This window comes from Rutidosis leptorrhynchoides, chromosome 1 (assembly GCF_046630445.1).
Source record: "Rutidosis leptorrhynchoides isolate AG116_Rl617_1_P2 chromosome 1, CSIRO_AGI_Rlap_v1, whole genome shotgun sequence".
In the NCBI taxonomy this organism is placed as follows: domain Eukaryota; kingdom Viridiplantae; phylum Streptophyta; class Magnoliopsida; order Asterales; family Asteraceae; genus Rutidosis; species Rutidosis leptorrhynchoides.
This window is the reverse complement of record NC_092333.1, coordinates 524,797,892-524,818,545: the sequence shown is the minus strand read 5'-3', so window position 1 is coordinate 524,818,545 and position 20,654 is coordinate 524,797,892. Positions and strand designations below refer to the sequence as shown.

General features: G+C 33.3%; 1 long non-coding RNA gene across 1 annotated transcript; it reads left to right on the top strand.

The window, feature by feature from the left end:
- Positions 1–8,776: 8,776 nt before the first annotated feature.
- On the top strand, positions 8,777–20,186 carry LOC139877253 (uncharacterized). Its single transcript, XR_011768509.1, has 5 exons — positions 8,777–9,132; positions 18,475–18,564; positions 18,726–18,809; positions 19,347–19,457; positions 19,573–20,186. It is a non-coding gene; the product is annotated as an uncharacterized lncRNA (long non-coding RNA).
- Positions 20,187–20,654: the final 468 nt, after the last annotated feature.

Genomic DNA, 20,654 nt, shown 5'->3' with positions numbered 1-20,654 from the left:
TCAAAAATCATCTCCCTAATTATACAAGATGGATCCCGTATCTAGTTCAAATTCCTTAAATTCCGACAGCTATTCCGATATGGATATTCACCTGAACTCCGAAGACAGTGTAACCGGAATGGATCAACCAATTAGCCATAATCTATTCTGGATGAATTGGGGATGGGTTCGTAGCTTACTTAGTCATTGGAGACAAGAAGAAGGCGATCCCTTCCATCCACCACATTGCCCTCTTGGCGAAGAACCTGAAGCACTTACCGGCGAACCTGTTCGTAATACCATTTTCTCTCTCATTTCCAGAGTATCTAGTCATGATTATATACTCTCTCACATTCTAAATCTTATTTGTCCTCTCGTCCGAACCACCGATCATCCCGGTATAATAGAAGAAGTCAACGAGCTTCGTGCTCGGGTAGTGGCTTTGGAGAATATGGTGCGAAGGTTACAAACACCAGCAGCAGCACCAGCAGCATAACCAGTACCACCATCATCAACAACAATAGTACCATTACCACCACCAACAACCACATCCGCATCCCACACCTCAATATCACATCTAAAAACTGTACTTCGGATATCAACATCATACGCACCGTAGATACCAAGGAGTGCCAACAACAATAAATGATGAAGTACTGATTCATAACTTCATCGAAGAAATATTCTACGGTGATTATGTAATCTCTAAAATCTTAGAGATTATTTATCCCAGTTCTAACCATAAATCAGATAAATAGAAGGAAGAATAGAAACCCTGACAAGAATGATGCGTAAGGTACAAGCTAGACTTGTTTTACCAACAGAATCAATAGTACCCTTAGCCTCACCAGCACAGTTAGTGCTGTCAACATCATTAGAATCATCAGCACCTCTAACATCACAAGCTCCGCCAGTTCAAGAAAGCACCGTGGATATTATTACAAGTCAACAACGCGTATATTTGTATCAACGAGTTATGAAATATTAACTCATTCCCTCTGAAAAATTTATATGTATATCTAATATATATTTTAAAACCATCATAAATCTTTTCGTACTAAGCTATTAAGTATGAATTGAAAAAGGGTAAATACTACTCGGTTAAATTCATATTACTAATATGCTATGATGTACATCCTTCGTTAACAACTTAACCTTCGTTAACTACAATCTCTGTTTCAATCCAAAGAATTCCATTTCATAATAAACCAAGTGTATTAATCAATTACATAATTGATTTTACATTTTCAATGTCAATATACTCGAAACTTTTCAGAAAACATCATCTGTGCCTTGTAAGCTTCACAAAAATTCCACGAGCACCAACATCCTTCACCGAGGAATATCAATAAGAATAAATAATGAAGTATCGATTACATTAGCGAAATACTCCGCAAAGATTATGTAATCTTTAATGTTTTAGAGATTAATCATTTCTAAGTCAAGCCGAAAATTAAATGAGCTTAATATGATATTAACTCATTAAATCTGTGTTACATCTGAAGAAAATATACATACATATATTTTCATAAAGACGGTAATAAAAATTCTTTTGTACAAAGTATTAATGGTGAAATCTTTAACGGGTAGGTAATACCCGGGAAATATATAAGTTCGCAATTAATATGTTACACTGTACATTCTTCAACTTTGATTCAAAAATTATTAACAATGCTCACAACGATATACAATCGTTTTCATACAAATTCGATTACATATTGACGGATCAGAATCCAAGTCATAACTCTGAACCGGTGACATCATTCTTAGATCTCGACATCTTTCAAAGCTATATTTTGACTTCAAAACTGTGCAAGATCCTTTAGCGTTGTTTTTACCGAAAATAATCTTGCAATCCTTTTCAAAGTATCCAGTTTTATCACACTTCCAACCAGTCAACTTCGATTTTTTTCAGATTAGCCTTATTGTAATCTGGACATATACGTTCTTGTTAGCGGGGAACCTTTCATGTTCCACCACATTAGCAGTAAATTTACCAACAACTTCATTGATCGTTGACCTTTCGAAAAATCATAATACTCATTGAAACCTTATCATTTACTCATTTGCATCTTGTAACGAAAATTGCCATACGAATTATTGGGAATTAGCAATCAGTATTTTGAAATCTTGCATCACATCTATGCCAACAGTTATATGTGTACATATAACGTCTACCTCCTGGACTTACATACTTCGAATGTGAAGTTTCTGAAAAACACCCCAAACTGCGAAACTAGTTCTTCGAATTTTGGAAAAATGCTAATAAAGCAGCAAAAACTGTAAACGACTTTAATAGTCGAAAGTTTGATGATAAAGGATAGTGTGCTGGCAAAGCTCAGAAAAAGAGAAAGTTTGGAACTGGAAAACGGATTGAGCAAAGTATGAAAGAGGCTGTGGATAAATCACAAGGACGAAATCTGTCTTCAAAGAATCTAAATGATTCAGTATCTGCTGAAGCCATTAACGAATACCTTGCTTCCGAATCTAAACTCTTACGGACAATATTATTCATCATCCTCTGATATTAGAAATTCTAAGAAATCATCGTATCTTTCATTATAAATATCCTCCATATTTCTGGAGATAATTCCATAATCATTCTTATCGAAAATCAATTTTCTCCTTACGATATCTGTGTTACACCATAAAAGAAACTATTTTAGTTTCTAAATTCTGAAACTTTCAAGTTTAAAATATAAATGTTTTGAAGTAATGTTGGAAATTGAAGCATGGGTTTGTATAATATAATGACACTTGATCAACGTGATTATATTACAGTAAGTCATGATGAGTTTCTAATGGAACGTGATAAAGGTTCACAGATCACACCCTCATCATGAACCATGTTACATAACTCTTTCATTATATTTAACCTCTAAATATATCAAGAAAATATTTTTCTTGATGATTCGGTCTTTTCCAGATATTCTGGTAATTTGACAAGTCAGATTGTGCTATTACCATTTCTTTCTTAGAACATGAGTTATGTTCATCTGAAACTTCATACCTACGAATTCTGGACCATTATCCGCTTGACTTAAGGTCAGGAAGAGAAAACGAAAGCATGAAGCTCTGAAATTTAATGGAGAATATAAAGCCCGATAACAACCCCGAAATTACAAACCGTGTATATCAATGCGTATAGCAATATAAAGACACGGGAGAATGAAAAACACTATAACCCCAAGGTAATAGTAGAAGAAAATAACTTCCTCTGGTGGCAGATGAAAAAGAAGAATGAAGGATACGATAGCCAAGAAAATATCAAGAATCAGAACTGGATTAAGCATTTTCACAAACTATTGGGATGTATGAAAAAAAAATGAGATTATAGGAGTGGTGAAAATAAATGAAACGGAAGAGGTCAATTTATAGCGAAAAATCAGACATAGAAATCGAGACAGATTACGCATTTAATCAAAGAAAATCCTAATTTCCGCAAATTCCGAAGAATCAAATCTTATATAGATTATGAAGATTTTCTATTCCTTAAATTCCAAAAATCAATCGTTAATACGTCAAAAGTTAAGATGAATCTCTATTCTCCATTTCACTCGATTACGATAACTTCTCTCATACGCTTCGAGTAATTGGATTGCTTTATCCATATAATTCAACGGTGATAAAATTCTATTTATCAACTCATATTCATCATGAAAACATTTCTATTGTTAGCCATGACGACCTCACTTAAATTTCGGAACGAAATTTCTTTAACGGGTAGGTACTGTGATGACCCGAAAATTTCTGACCAAATTTAAACTTTATCTTTAAATGATTTAATGTTTCCGACACGATAAGCAAAGTCTATGAAGTTGAATTTCAAAATTTTAGAACTGTTTCATGTATTAAATTACATTTGACTGCTCTCGACGATTCATGAACAATTATATGTATGTAAATATATATATATATATATATATATATATATATATATATATATATATATATATATATATACAAGTAAAAATGACTTTCCTACCGTAAAACACTATTTGCTATAGTAAAATGACTTTGCTACAGTAAAACACTATTTGCTACAGTAAAACACTATTTGCTACAGTAAACACTATTTGATGTCGATGAACTAGCAAACAAAAACAGGATAAGGCGGCCATGCGATCGCATGACAAAAACACTGAAACCTCATGCGATCGCATGGGGTACTGTAGCAGGCCAGAATCCTATAAAAGCTCGAGCTGGTTTCCACATTCCTCTGTATTATTTTTTATATTTATATTATTATTATTATTATTATTATAATTATTATTATTATTAAGATTAATATTATTATTAATCTTATTATTATTAGTAGTATTAATATTATACATAAAATACTACGACGAGGTCTTGAGCGTATCACTTTCAAAATGGTTTTTCGAGCGGGATAGAACTAAGGAAATTATGGGTTATTGTCAAGGAGGTTATGGGTAATGTTCGGGGGTATATTTAACCTAGTGTTTATCATCTCCGTTACGTCTACGTACTTTTCTGAAATATTGAATCACAATATTGATACGTAAGCATTTATATTTTATCTTTTATAAATTAATAGTGTATACATGTCTAGTGTTCGAGTATATATATTTATACATGCTTGTATACTAAATTTCGTCGTTAAACAGTTTATAATAAATCACGAATTAAATACATATATGACGGGTAAAAGGTATATGATATACATGTTTTCGGAAAGCTGGCGAAAAATCAATAACTTTTCATTTTGATATCGAATAGTTTCGAGGAACGAATCAAAAGATATGGTCAACTGAATTATAATTGACATTAATTGGAATTGCTTTTTGAATCTGCAATTAATACTTAAACAACTTGTTTACGAGATTGATAAAATGGATTTTTGAATATTACCAACCGAGTAAATAAATCCTTATATAAGGTACGTCTCGTTTGTTGAACTATTGTCAAAATTGACTTTTTGAAACAAATTTGAATAACTTTTGTATGTCAATTTCGAGCATTAGGATTGTGATACACTATGACCTGACCTAGCTTGATAGACATTTATTGACCAACATATGTTCTCTAGGTTGAGATCTACGATTATTTGATATACCGAGTTTCGGTCACATTACGCTGAACAACTTTATGTGCTGCTAAAGTGAGTTTCATTTACCCCTTTTTACTCTTTACATTTTTGGGCTGAGAATACATGCAAATGATTTAATAACTGTTTTGTAATATTTATATGCGTGAGTTTCATTTGCCCTTTTTACTCTTTACGTTTTTGGGCTGAGAATACATGCAAATGATTTAATAACTGTTTTGCAATATTTATATGCGTGAGTTTCATTTGCCTTTTTTACTCTTTACATTTTTGGACTGAGAATACATGCAAATGCTTTATTAACTGTTTTACAATATTTATATGTGTGAGTTTCATTTGCTCTCTTTTTAATTGCTTTTGCAATCTATATTTTTGGGCTGAGAATACATGCATTTTATTTTAAACGCAATGGATACAAGTACATACTAAATTCTACACTGAGTTTGAACCGAAAATCCCTTAGCTTTGGTAACTGTTAACTGCCAGTTATAAGAACTGGTGGGCGCGAGTAGTAGTATATGGATCCATAGGGTTTGATATCCCCATCCGAGCTAGAGCACTAGCCTTTTAACGGATGTATGCTATTTGAGAAGCGTACACATTGGTTTGCGTGTATTATTAAGATGATTATATAAAGGGTACAAATTATATATACGTTAAAGTTTAGTTACCAGGGTGCTCAATTTCATAGAATATTTTGATAAACGTTTCTGGATGAAACAACTGAAAACTTGTGATTCACCTTTACATACAGATTATACGAAACAATAAAACTATGAACTCACCAACTTTTGTGTTGACACTTGTTAGCATGTTTATTCTCAGGTTTACTAGAAGTCTTCCGCTGTTGCTTATATGTTAGACAAGCTATGTACATGGAGTCTTACATGACATACTTATCAAGGAAACGTTGCATTCACTAAATCATCACCATATATCTTATTTTGACTGCATTGTCAACGGAAGTACTATTGTAAACTATTATTTACGGTGATTGTCTATATGTAGAAATCATCAGATGTCGAAAACCTTTAATTTAAATATTCATTTATGGTGTGCCTTTTCAAAAGAATGCAATGTTTACAAAACGTATCATATAGAGGTCAAATACCTCGCAATGAAATCAATGAATGACGTATTGTCCATATGGATTTGGAGCGATCATCACATATACGTATCTTATATATCTTCATGATTCGACAATAATACCAATCGAACACAGTGACTATCTAGTAATTTAATTCACGGATTGAAAAAGGAATTGAAACAAGTGGAAGAAACAGTTGTATATAATAATAGATGCTCTAAATCAATCAGTTACAAAAATAGTAACATTTGCCATTCAATTGAAATAGTAAACAGTAATAACCAGTTGGTGTGGGATATGATATTGTTATATACATATAATTCATATAGTGATAGTGATCGAGAACAGAATTGAAACAATAATGCAAAAAGTATCAATTAGCAATAGTGATGATTGGAGTTTAATTTGATAATCAAAACAATACCATCACAATTCAAATACACTATCACGGGAAATTGATTGAAATAATGAAAATGATAGTTATTCTTTTAATATTGCAAATGGGGAGACAAATAGCAATATGGATAGATAGATAATTTAAACGTGTGGAAAGAAGTATGAGTGTAGGGATCACAAGACAAAAAGAGAACAGTAATCATAAATTCAATTCACATTCACGGATGAATTGCTTTGAAGTCGACCCATAACAAAATCCGACAGATACAAAAATCCAATAAAGTACGATAATGAGATCTAACAGATTTGTACCATTTTCTCCTTTTATAAATTATATAATTAATATTAATAATTAATAAATATATTAGTAATTAGTAATAATAATAATAATAATAATAATAATAATAATAATAATAATAATAATAATAATAATTATTATTATTATTATTATATTAATAATAATCATAAACAATAATGATAATAATAATTAAAAATGATAAATATAATATTATTAATGATAATAATAATAATAAATTGTATTATAACAATAATAATAACTATATTAAAAATAATGATTTTTTTTAATGATAACGGTAATAAAATAATAATGCTAAAAATGATAGTAGTAATAATATCTAATAATAATAGTATAACAATTTACATGTATCTAATTATAAATAGTTGTTCGTGAATCGTCGGGAGTAGTCAAAGGTTAACTGAATCCATGTAAACAGTTCAAAAATTTTGAGACTCAATATTACAGACTTTGCTTATCGTGTCGAAATCATATACAGATTAAGTTTAAATTTGGTCGGAAATCTCCGGGTTGTCACAAATAGTGTGTGTTAGAGTTGTCACAAACCAGGGCATCGTGCAATTAGTTGTCCGTCGAAGAGTGGTAGTTCCGGGGCAGGGTCAGGGGCGCATTCAGCATCAGCCGTAGGGTCAACTGCCTCGAGTGGGCAGAAGAGGAAGAACCCTCCAACAGCAGAGGCTAGAGCTTTTCAGATGTCGGTTGAGAATGCCGTGGCAACCGACGAAGTGATCACCGGTATGTTTCTAATCAACTCAATACCTGCTCGCGTATTGTTTGATTGTGGTGCCAATAGGTGTTTTATGTCCCTAGATTTCTATGCTAAGTTGAATTTACCAGCTACTATGTTACCCAAGCCGGTTAGTGTAGAAGTAGCCGATGGTAAGACCACACCCGTCACAACATATGTGTATGGGGTTTGTATATAGATCGAAGGGAAGTCTTTCCCAGTGACTTGTTTAGTGTTACCTATTCCTAGCTTTGATGTAGTATTAGGAATGGATTGGCTGAGCTCGCTTAGGGCTAATATTAAGTGTGATAGGAAAATGATTACCTTTCGTTTGACCGATGGAACCCGTGTTGTGGCCCGAGGGGAGCGGGGTGGGTATAATTTTCCGTTGATAACCATGATGAAAGCGAAAAAGTCGATGGCAAAAGGTTGTGATTCGTTTCTTGCGTATGTGATTGATGCAAAGAAAGAAAAGAGAACTGTGGCTGATATTCCAGTAGTATCAGAATTTCCAGAAGTGTTCCCAGATGAGTTACCAGGTCTGCCGCCGGTAAGGGAAGTCGAATATAAGATTGAGTTGGTTCCTGGAATAACTCCAGTTGCAAAAGCTCCATACCGATTAGCGCCATCTGAAATCTGTGAAATGATGTCACAGATTCAAGAGTTATTAGATCGTGGGTTTATCCGACCGAGTTCTTTACCGTGGGGTGCTCCGGTATTGTTTGTTAAAAAGAAAGATGGGTCAATGCGTATGTGTATTGATTATCGTGAATTGAACAAAAGAACTGTGAAGAATAAGTATCCGTTACCTCTAATAGATGATTTGTTCGATCAGTTATAGGGTGCTTTATTCTTTTCTACGATAGACTTACGATCCGGATACCATCAGGTTCATGTTGCTGAATCAGATATATTGAAAACAGCGTTCAGAACAAGCTATGGTCATTATGAATTTCTTGTCATGCCTTTTGGGTTGACGAATGCGCCAGCAGTCTTCATGGATCTAATGAATAGAGTGTGTCGTCCATTCTTAGATAAGTTTGTGATTGTGTTTATTGATGACATATTGGTGTATTCGAAAACAGAGAGTGAACATGCTGAACATCTGAGGTTGGTTTTGAACTTGTTAAAACGTGAGCAACTATTTGCAAAATTTTCAAATTGTGAATTTTGGTTACGTGAAGGCAGCTTTCTTCAAACCATCTCCATCTTCATCAAACCCTTCACAATCTTAAAAAAAAAGGCAGCTTTCTTCTTCTCTCTTTCTCTTCTTAAATTTCTTCTTCATCCAACCTAAACCCTAATTTGTAACCGTGACTGTGTGGCTGCTACCTTCTGCATCTTTCATCAACCAGCATCATCATTGTCACTGATGTTGCTGCACTTACCACCATCATTTCCTCTACTGCTACCAGTGTCCTCACTGCCGCTGCTGCTACCACTTACCACCATTTTTATATGCTCATTTTGAAGAAGAACGAACCAGAAACATAGAGAGAGACGTGGGTTTAGTGAGAGAAAGCTTGGATGCTTCAATTTTTGGAGGAATTGGAAGCTAGGTGAAATGTCCCGTTCGTATTGATTATAAACATTCCATATTAATTGATTTCGTTGCGAGGTTTTGACCTCTATATGAGACGTTTTTCAAAGACTGCATTCATTTTTAAAACAACCATAACCTTTATTTTATCTATAAAGGTTTAAAAAAGCATTACGTAGATTATCAAATAATGATAATCTAAAATATACCATTTACACACGACCATTACATAATGGTTTACAATAAGAATATATTACATCAAAAATAAGTTTCTTGAATGCAGTTTTTACATAATATCATACAAGCATGGACTCCAAATCTTGTCCTTATTTTAGTATGCAACAGCGGAAGCTCTTAATAATCACCTGAGAATAAACATGCTTTAAACGTCAACAAAAATGTTGGTGAGTTATAGGTTTAACCTATATATTTATCAATCGAAATAATAGACCAAAAGATTTCATATTTCAATACATCTCATACATAGAGATAAAAATCATTCATATGGTTAACACCTGGTAACCGACATTAACAAGATGCATATAGAATATCCCCATCATTCCGAGACACCCATCGGACTTGATAAAATTGAAGTACTAAAGCATTTCAAATTCCAGAATGGGGCTTATTGGGCCCGATAGATCTATATTTAGGATTCGCGTCAATTTGGGGGTCTGTTCCCAAATTCTTAGGCTACCAAGCTAAAAAGGGGCATATTCGGCTTCGATCATTCACCCATATAATGTAGTTTCATTTACTTTTGTCTATTTCGTAAAACATTTATAAAATTTCATGTATTCTCATCCCAAAATATTAGATTTTAAAAGTGGGACTATAACTCACTTTCACAGATTTTTACTTCGTCGGAAAGTAAGACTTGGCCACTGGTCGATTCACGAACCTATAACAAATATGTACATATATTTTTGGGCTGAGAATACATGCATTTTATTTGAGTAGTAAGGTTAGTGTGAATCATTATATTCATAGCTTTTACTCGAATAGGTTCCCTGTCCTTTATGCTCAAAGCGTCGGCTACCACATTTGCCTTCCCCGGGTGGTAACGAATCTCAAAGTCGTAATCATTCAATAATTCAATCCATTTGCGCTGCCTCATGTTCAGTTGTTTCTAATTAAATATGTGTTGAAGACTTTTGTGGTCGGTATATATAATACTTTTGACCCCATATAAGTAGTGCCTCCAAGTCTTTAATGCAAAAACAACCGTGCCTAATTCCAAATCATGCGTCATATAATTCTGCTAGTGAATCTTCAATTGTCTAGACGCATAAGCAATTACCTTCGTTCATTGCATTAATACACAACCGAGACCTTGCTTTGAGGCATCACAATATATCACAAAAATCATCATTCCCTTCAGGTAATGATAATATAGGTGTCGTAGTTAACTTTTTCTTCAACAATTGAAACGCTTTCTCTTGTTCATCCTTCCATTCAAATTTCTTCCCTTTATGCGTTAATGCAGTCAAGGGTTTTGCTATTTTGGAAAAATCTTGGGTGAATCTCCTGTAATAACCAACTAGTCCTAAAAATTGGCGTATGTGTTTCGGAGTTTTCGGGGTTTCCCACTTTTCAACGGTTTCAATCTTTGTTGGATCCACTTGAATACCTTCTTTGTTCACTATATGACCGAGGAATTGAACTTCTTTCAACCAAAATGCACACTTTGAAAACTTAGCGTACAGTTTTTCTTTTCTTAACAACTCTAGCACTTTTCTCAAATGTTCTTCATGCTCTTGGTCATTCTTTGAGTAAATAAGTATGTCATCAATGAAAATAATGACAATCTTGTCAAGGTATGGTCCACACACTCGGTTCATGAGGTCCATGAACACAGTTGGTGCGTTAGTAAACCCAAACGGCATAACCATAAACTCGTAATGACCGTAACATGTCCTAAAAGCAGCCTTTGGAATATCATCCTCCTTCACCCGCATTTGATGATATCCAGAACGTAAATCAATCTTCGAATAAACCGACGAGCCTTGTAGTTGATCAAATAAGTCGTCGATTCTCGGTAGTGGGTAGCGGTTCTTGATGGTAAGTTTGTTCAACTCTCGGTAGTCGATATACAACCTGAATGTACCATCTTTCTTCTTGACAAACAGAACAGGAGCTCCCCATGGTGATGTACTTGGTCGAATGAAACCACGCTCTAAAAGTTCCTGTAATTGACTTTGTAATTCTTTCATTTCGCTGGGTGAGAGTCTGTATGGAGCACGATCTATTGGTACAGCTCCTGGTACAAGGTCTATTTGAAATTCAACGGATCGATGTGGGGGTAATCCCGGTAATTCTTTCAGAAATACATCGGGAAATTCTTTTGCGACAGGAACATCACTGATGTTCTTTTCTTCAAGTTTAGCTTCCTTGATGTGTGCTAGAATGACGTAACAACCTTTTCTTATTAGTTTCTGTGCCTTCAAACTACTAATAAGATTTAATTTCGCATTGTTCTTCTCTCCGTACACCATTAAAGGTTTTCCCTTTTCACGCATAATGCGAATCGCATTTTTGTAACAAACGACCTCTGCTCTCACCTTTTTCAACCAGTCCATACCAATTATTACATCAAAACTCCCTAACTCGACTGGTATTAAATCAATTTTAAACGTTTCATCCCCCAGTTTAATTTCTCTATCCCGACATATATTATCTGCTGAAATTAATTTACCGTTTGCTAATTCGAGTAAAAATTTACTATCCAAAGGCGTCAATGGGCAACTTAACTTAGCACAAAAATCTCTACTCATATAGCTTCTATCCGCACCCGAATCAAATAAAACATAAGCAAATTTATTATCAATAAGAAACGTACCCGTAACAAGCTCCGGGTCTTCCTGCGCTTCTGCCGTATTAATATTGAAAACTCTTCCGCGGCCCTGCCCATTAGTATTCCCCTGATTCGGGCAATTACTTCTAATGTGGCCCGGTTTTCCATATCCATAACAAACAAAGGCGACATTACTTGTTTCGCCACTATTTCTTCCTTTAGTTCTGTTAAACTTTGGTCCGTAGACCTCACACTTTTTCGCACCATGGCCAGTTCTTTTACACTTGGTGCAAAATGTTGTACAAAACCCATTCTGGTGGTACTCTTCACACCTTTGGCATTTTTGGTTTTTGTTGCCGTTGTTGTTATTGAGGTTGTTGTTGGGATTGTTATTGTTGTTGGAACGGTTGTTGTAGTTGTTATTGTTGTTGGGACATTTGTTATAGTTATTGTTGGGATTGCGGTTATTGTTGCGATTGTTGTTGCAGTTGTGGTTGTAATTATTGTTGTTGTTGTATTGGTGACCCTTGTCACTGGTTTCTTCCCACTTTCTCTTGAGTTGTTTCGTGTTGGCTTCTTCAGCCGCCTGCTCTTTAATTCTCCCCTCAATCTGATTTATGAGTTTATGAGCCATTCGACTTGCCTTTTGTATGGAAGTGGGCTCGTGTGAACTCACATCTTCTTGAATCCTTACTGTTAACCCTTTTATAAACGCGTCGATCTTCTCTTCTTCATCTTCGAACGTTCCTGGACATAATAGGCACAACTCTGTGAATCGTCGTTCATATGTGCTAATGTCGAACCCTTGTGTTCGTAACTCTCTAAGCTCTACCTTGAGCTTATTGACTTCGTTTCTAGGACGGTACTGCTCGTTCATCAATTGCTTGAATGCCGACCACGGTAGTGCGCAAGCAGCATTTTGTCCTACCTGTTCAAGATAGGTGTTCCACCACGTTAACGCAGTACCTGTGAAGGTATGCATAGCGTGCATAGCATACTTAACTTTATCCTCTTCAGTACACTTACTTATGGAAAACACCGATTCGACTTTCTCGGTCCACCGTTTCAATCCAATTGGTCCTTCAGTTCCATCAAATTCCAAAGGTTTGCATGAAGTGAATTCTTTGTAGGAGCATCCTACACGATTTCTTGTGGAATTAGTTCCACTGCTAGATCTAGAGCTATTGTTATTTTGCATCGCAGCCTATACTGCGGCTATGTTTGCTGCAAGGAAAACACGAAAGTCTTCCTTGCTCATGTTCAAATTCTGACGAGTCGCCGGTGCCATTTCCTTCAAAATAGCCAACTGAATCGAGTTAATCATACAGAATATTAAGAGTAGTCAATAGTATTTCGTAGCATAATATGAACTCATTTATAAAAGCTTTTTCTTCATATTAGCGTTTTATAAGTTTAAATTCGGGTACTACCTACCCGTTAAGTTCATACTTAGTAGCTAATATACTATTCAACTACTGCAATTCCATATGAAAAACTGATTATAATAATATATCACATACAAATATTCTTCAAACTTACAACTTCGCTATACTACATATAACATGAAATATAGTACACTTTGATACAGGACAGTTTTGAAGAAAAATCTAGTTAATACGCAAGTTGTTCAGCAAAGGAAATAAAGACATGTAATTCATAAGTCCAGAAACAAGTCATGCATTCTGGTTTTACTAAGATGACTTCCCATCCTTGGTCTTGTGGAAAATAACCGTTATGACCATTGGCTAGGAAGCATGTTGTAATGTCGTCAAAAGGACGAGGGTTTCGTAATGTCCAACAGCCCCGTAATAATCTAAAAACCTTGTTTCTCACCCCAACTACTGAATCCGTCACTTGTGGGAAGGTTTTATTTAAAAGTTGCAATCCGATGTTCTTTTTATCACTTTGGTAAGAAGCGAACATCACTAACCCGTAAGCATAACATGCTTCTTTATGTTGCATGTTAGAAGCTCTTTCTAATTCACGAAATCCTATGTTGGGATATGTTGAGTCAAAATAGGTTCGTAACCCGTAGCGTAAAATTGCATCTGGGTTTCCCGCACTAAATGCCTTAAAGAAAACTTGGCGTAACTTAAAGTCTCCCCAACGTGATATACCCCATCTTTCAAAGGAAAGCCTTTTATATACTAAGGCACGCCTGGAATGTCTTTTAAACGTTTGACAAACTAATTTTTCCGTAACTAATTGTGCTGATGAATTCTGCCCAACTCTAGACAAGATTTCATCAATCATATCTCCTGGTAGGTCTTCTAAAATTTTTGGTTGTCTATCCATAACGTCCATTTTGTGTTTTTATACTGTAAAATAGACAAGGATTAGATTCGTAAAAGATAATTAACAAACAATACAAGTAATTTTTACATAGAACATAAAAGTACAAGCACACTACAATACATATAATACACAACATGATTACAACCCTCTAATCTGAATCACTGGTTTTTTCTTCTTTGGACTTGGTTCATTTTCCTAATTTTCTAGGGATATATGATGTTCCTCTAATACGAGCCATCATTTTCCACAATGGTTTAGAAAAACCTGGTGGTTTAGAGGTTCCCAGATTATTGTTACAATTTAGGAAATACGGACGTTGCCGATACATATAAAGTTCATCGGGGTTGGAATTAGGTTTCTCTATTTTTATACATTTTCCCTTATTATTTTCTTTTGCTGTATTAAATTGGGTCGAGGTAATTTCTATAACATCATCGGAATCCTCATCGGGATCCGATTCATTGGAAAATTGGTAATCTTCCCAATATTTTGCTTCCTCGGCGGAAACACCATTGACCATTTTTAACTTTGGTCCGTTGGTTGATGATTTTCTTTTAGTTAATCGATTTACTGTAGGTATCAAAATTTCATCCTCCGGAACCTCTTCTTCTTCCGGTTCCTCCTCTTCAGGTTCCTCTTCTTCCGGTTCCTCTTCGGGAATTTGTGAATCTTCCCAAATTATATTCGACTCTTCATTATTATTAGGTGAGTCGATGGGATTTGTACTAGTGGTAGACATCTATCACACAATATCAAACACATTAAGAGGTTAATATATCACATAATATTTACATGTTAATAATATATAGTTTCCAACAAAAGTGTTAAGCTATCATTTTTAAAGAAAACACGGTCGAAGCCAGACTCACTAATGTATCCTAACAAACTTGATAAGACACACTAATGCAAATTTATGGTTTTCTAAGACCAACGCTCGGATACCAACTGAAATGTCCCATTCATATTGATTATAAACCTTACATATTAATTGATTTCGTTGCGAAGTTTTGACCTCTATATGAGACGTTTTTTAAAGACTGCATTCATTTTTAAAACAACCATAACCTTTATTTTATCTATAAAGGTTTAAAAAGCATTACGTAGATTATCAAATAATGATAATCTAAAATATACTGTTTACACACGACCATTACATAATGGTTTACAATAAGAATATATTACATCAAAAATAAGTTTCTTAAATGCAGTTTTTACATAATATCATACAAGCATGGACTCCAAATCTTGTTCTTATTTTAGTATGCAACAACGGAAGCTCTTAATAGTCACCTGAGAATAAACATGCTTTAAACGTCAACAAAAATATTGGTGAGTTATAGGTTTAACCTATATATTTATCAATCGAAATAATAGACCACAAGATTTCATATTTCAATACATCTCATACATAGAGATAAAAATCATTCATATGGTGAACACCTGGTAACCGACATTAACAAGATGCATATAGAATATCCCTATCGTTCCAGGACACCCATCGGACATGATAAAATCGAAGTACTAAAGCATTTCAAATTCCAGAATGGGGCTTGTTGAGCCCGATAGATCTATCTTTAGGATTCGCGTTAATTTGGGGGTCTGTTCCCAAATTCTTAGGCTACCAAGCTAAAAAGGGGCATATTCGGCTTCGATCATTCACCCATATAATGTAATTTCATTTACTTGTGTATATTTCGTAAAACATTTATAAAATTTCATGTATTCTCATCCCAAAATATTAGATTTTAAAAGTGGGACTATAAATCACTTTCACAGATTTTTACTTTGTCGGAAAGTAAGACTTGGTCACTGGTCGATTCACGAACCTATAACAAATATGTACATATATATCAAAGTATGTTCAAAATATATTTACAACATTTTTAATACGTTTTAATGTTTTAAGTTTATTAAGTCAGCTGGCCTCGTTAGTAACCTACAACTAGTTGTCCATAGTTAGATGTACAGAAATAAATTGATATATATTATCTTGACCCAATCCACGACCCAGTGTATACACGTCTCAGGCTAGATCACAACTCAAAGTATATATATTTTTGGAATCAGCCTCAACCCTGTGTAGCTAACTCCAACATTACTGCATATAGAGTGTCTATGGTTGTTTCAAATAATATATATAGATGGGTCGATATGATATGTCAAAACATTTGCATACGTGTCTATGGTATCCCAATATTACATAATATATTAGAATACATGTATAATACAATATAAATTAGCTAGGATATGATTAATATAGATTTGTTACAATATTTCCCGTAGCTACAACAATCAAAAAAATATCCAATCTTGTTTTACCCATAACTTCTTCGTTTTAAATCCGTTTTAAGTGAATCAAATTGCTATGGTTTCATATTGAACTCCATTTTATGAATCTAAACAGAAAAAGTATAGGTTTATAGTCAGAAATATAAGTTACAAGTCATTTTTGTAATAGGTAGTCATTTCAGTTAAAAGAATGACGTCTTGATGACTATTTTGAAAAAACATATTTCCACTTTGAGTTTAACCATGATTTTTGGATATAGTTTCATGTTCATAAGAAAAATCATTTTCTCAGAAGAAAAACTTTTAAATCAAAGTTTATCATAGTTTTTAATTAACTAACCCAAAACAGCCCGCGGTGTTACTATGACGGCGTATATCCGGTTTTACGGTGTTTTTCGTGTTTTCCGATTTTAAATCATTAAGTTATCATATCATATAGATATAGAACATGTGTTTAGTTGATTTTAAAAGTCAAGTTAGAAGGATTAACTTTTGTTTGCGAACAAGTTTAGAATTAACTAAACTATGTTCTAGTGATTTCAAGTTTAAACCTTCGAATAAGGTAGTTTTATATATATGAATCGAATGATGTTATGAACATCATTAATACCTCAGATTTTGTGGATAAACCTACTGGAAATGAGGAAAGTAGATCTAGCTTCAAAGAATCCTTGGATGGCATGAAAATTCTTGAAGCAGAATCATGACACGAAAACAAGTTCAAGTAAGATTTCCACTCGAAATAAGATTGTTATAGTTATAGAAATTGAATCAAAGTTTGAATATGAGTATTACATTGTATTAGAAAGATATCTTACTATAAATAAGAAAGATTTCTTGAGTTTGGATGATCACTTTACAAAATTGGAAGTAAGCTAGCAAACTTGGAAGTATTCTTGATTTTATGAAACTAGAACTTATAGAATTTATGAAGAACACTTAGAACTTGAAGATAGAACTTGAGAGAGATCAATTAGATGGAGAAAATTGAAGAATGAAAGTGTTTTTAGGTGTTTTTGGTCGTTGGTATATGGATTAGATATAAAGGATGTGTAATTTTGTTTACTTGTAAATAAGTCATGAATGATTACTAATATATTTGTAATTTTATGAGATATTTCATGCTAGTTGTCAAATGATGGTTCCCACATGTGTTAGGTGACTCACATGGGCTGCTAAGAGCTGATCATTGGAGTGTATATACCAATAGTACATACATCTAAAAGCTGTGTATTGTACGAGTACGAACACGGGTGCATACGAGTAGAATTGTTGATGAAACTGAACGAGGATGTAATTGTAAGCATTTTTGTTAAGTAGAAGTATTTCGATAAGTGTCTTGAAGTCTTTCAAAAGTGTATGAATACATATTAAAACATTACATGTATATACATTTTAACTAAGTCGTTAAATCATCGTTAGTCGTTACATGTAAATGTTGTTTTGAAGCCTTTAGGTTAACGATCCTGTTAAGTGTTGTTAACCCATTATTTATTATATCAAATGAGATGTTAAATTATTACATTATCATGATATTATGATGTATTAATATATCTTAATATGATATATATACAATTAAATGTCGTGACAACGATAATCGTTACATATATGCCTCGTTTCAAAATCCTTAAGTTAGTAGTCTTGTTTTTACATATGTAGTTCATTGTTAAAATACTTAATGATATGTTTACTTATCATAATACCATGTTAACTATATATATATATATATATATATATATATATATATATATATATATATATATATATATATATATCCATATATATAACATCATATAGTTTTTACAAGTTTTAATGTTCGTGAATCACCGGTCAACTTGGGTGGTCAATTGTCTATATGAAATCTATTTCACTTAATCAAGTCTTAACAAGTTTGATTTCTTAACATGTTGGAAACACTTAATCATATAAATATCAATTTTATTTAATATATATAAAAATGGAAAAGTTCGGTCACTACACTAGGGTTTTGAGAAATCGCAATTAGGGCTTAACCTAACGTCGTGGAGGTGAATTTTCTGCATTTCATCACCATCTTCATCCCTCAAAGATTTGGTAAGAACCCTAATCTTGACTTTTGTTAGTAAGATTTTGATATTGAGTGATTTGGTGAATTTTCTTTGTATTTTTGTTTGGATCTGTTACGTTTGTTCTTACCTTTGTTTGCTTCACACTTAATTTTTGCTTTTGTTGCTTATCTTTTATTTTTTTTGAAGGCAATAGATGTTTCAAAGATGAAGATGATGATTTTACTCTTTCATCATTCGTAATGTAAATGTTACAGTCTGATTCTTTGAAAGGTATAATCTTAGTTTTTTTTATTTCGTTTTATGTTTAAAATCATCATTATATATACTAGAGAAATATTAGGAATAGTCTGAGATTCATATAGATTTATAAGGAATAGTCTGACATACATTTTGGTTGAAGATGTTAAGATTCAAAGTGTTATTTTTTATTTTGCTTTAATCTCATGATAAGGAAGACCATTCTCCGATTGATATCGTTCAAGGTAAGTTCATTGGTTTTTTTATACGAATGATCAAATTTCAGGTCTTTCTACTTGTGCTAGCGCGCAATATTTTTTAATCTGAAATTATAATGTTGGATTTGACTTTGTTATATACTACACAATAATGTTATATAGTCTTTTTATTTGGATTAAATAAGATTACTGGAGATGGATTATATGCAGATTTGTCAAATAAGAAACCCATATGCCTGTTAAAGGATGTTATTATTATTATGGTGATTGTTACATCATGTATGAGTTTGTGGTACAAGAGCCTCTTAGGTGAAAGAATGCCTTAAATACTTATTTTATTGTATCCTTGCAGCATGGTAAACGCAATGAGAGGGTAATGAGCCTTTTAGGTACAACGGCCTTTTATGAATGTATCTTGCGGTGAAGAATATTGATTTTCTGAAAGGCTTTAGCTACGTATGAGGTAAATTCGTCTTCACTTTTATAAATGTATTTGTTGGTTGGTCCTTTTAGTTGTAACAAGAGAATTTTTCTCATTTGCCAAAATATTGATTTGACGAAATTGCAAAGCGATGTAGGGATGGTAGAAGCAATAGTGGAAGTTGAAGCTAATATTGAATTGTTGTGGTCATACTTGGAAGGAACTTTTCTAAGCATGTCCTTTATAAGCAAAATTGATGCTTCAATTTTTCTCCCATGAATGTGACATATGGGATTCAGAAAATGAACTTGCATTTACTAAACTCATATTTCAATAGGAATGAAAAAAGCTTCAAAGTAGTTCATCAAGAAATTATGCTCATATGAAAGCAAGGTACTGAAATCCCTTTTGACCCATTTAGTAATTCATTAATTTTGTTTAATTTAGGGGTTTGTACAATTAAAGAGTTGGATTCGAATTGGGGTCAGTTTAACGAATAATATTGGTGTGAGTTTTGCCCATAGATGCCCTGAGGATTTTCTTCGACTTTTGTGTATGCGTATGTGAGGTTTTTGTACATTTGGTAAAGTTTGAGAAAAAGTAGGTTTTAAGATGTGTTTTCTAATTGGAAAACAACAGGGATAATTCATGTTTGAAGTTAAAGAGTAGATGAGTTTGACTCATAAATTTCCATCTGACTGTTGTCCAGTTAGTAGATAATTAGGATGTATAACATTTTACAAGATCCATGTTGTTAATATCATTTTGTGTTGGGGCAGTATTACTCGAGATATATTGATACGGGTCTTTGTATAATATCATTAGTGTTGTAGTTTAGTGTTTTATATGAGTATTTATATGAGTGTATTACTCGAGATATATTTGTTCAAAGTATAATACAAGTCAGTCTGTTTAACCCTTAAAAGGGTTGGAATTGTCACACTTATATATATATATATATATATATATATATATATATATATATATATATATATATATATATATATATATATATATATATATATATATGTGTGTGTGTGTGTGTGTGTGTGTGTGTGTGTGTGTATGTGTGTGTGTGTGTGTGTGTGTGTCAATTCCAACCCTTTAAGTCTGAAAAATGGTGATGTTGGAACTGACTTGCCAGTAATTTTTGATAAAAATTGCTTTTTTAAAGAGATTATGAAGTTGGTTATCTTAGATAATTACATTGAATTATAGCTTTTAGAACTTGGATAGTTT